The sequence below is a fragment of the Polyodon spathula genome, chromosome 5, assembly GCF_017654505.1.
Source record: "Polyodon spathula isolate WHYD16114869_AA chromosome 5, ASM1765450v1, whole genome shotgun sequence".
NCBI classification, from domain to species: domain Eukaryota; kingdom Metazoa; phylum Chordata; class Actinopteri; order Acipenseriformes; family Polyodontidae; genus Polyodon; species Polyodon spathula.
In genome coordinates this window covers 4913488-4914650 of record NC_054538.1, presented here as the reverse complement: position 1 = coordinate 4914650, position 1163 = coordinate 4913488, and positions in this window count along the sequence as shown.

The window sequence follows — 1163 nt, the reverse complement described above, 5'->3', positions numbered from 1 at the left end:
GTAAGTGCTGTTGCCTTTTCACCTGCCAGCCTTTGAGTCATGCAGAGAACTTTAAAGGGAAATGACAAACATAAACTAGGAGAAGATTAATGAGCATCCCTGCAGCCAGGCCCTTGTATGGATCACCAGCGTTTCCTTCGTCACTTATATTGTACTACTAAGCATGCCACAGGGCGAGAAAGGACTACTACTGAAATAGGGGAGAGACCAAATAAAAGTAGAGATGACTACTACACTTTCACTATACTTCCTTAAAAATTAACCATTGCTTAAAAATATCCTTCTATTATTGTTAGTAATTAACGGTACTTGTTTTGAGAGAATATACTGTCATTTTAGAAACATTTCTTATTTGTTCTAAATCTCAATTATATATATATATATATATATATATATATATATATATATATATATATATATATATATATATATATATATATATGTATGTATTTGAAAGTTCATAGTATCATCAACATTAAATATTCAAACACCTTTATATGTTGTAAAGTCCCCATTATACTGCAAATAATTTAAAGCAATCAATACTCCCCAAGCAATTCATTTACATGGATAATTGAGTAAACTGCTTTTTATTTTGGAATGTTAATTAATCAATAAAGCACTCAAGGGTATAGGTTACCATGAGATAACCACACCCACAGGGATGTTATAAGACATAAGTAAAGCCATGTATCTCTAATCCTCCTTGAAATATTATGGTATTTCACTCACGTTTATCGCACGACATAAAAAACCGGGGGGTTTGGGGGGGGTGGGGGGAGGGGGGGTAAAATATAAAATAGCAAAATGCATAAAACCAGTAAATTAGTGAGCTAACAGAAGCATGTGCTACAGCGCACTTATATGATAATGAGTCTAAACACTTCCTTCTTTGAAAGTTTTCTACAGTGTTTTCATTCATTACTGGACATCTTTACAATGGCATTACATACCGTGTTTTAAAATTAATACTAATAGACATTATATAATCTTTTACAGCAAAAACAAGCAAGAAATATCTTTAAAATCAAAAAATGCAATATTTGGTAAATTACTGAATTACAAATTTATGTAGAAAAGCTAAGTGCAGTGTACAGTACAAGCATCCTGCACTACCCCTAGCAGGACTGCAGGAATCAGAGCAGTAAATATCAATAGGGAGG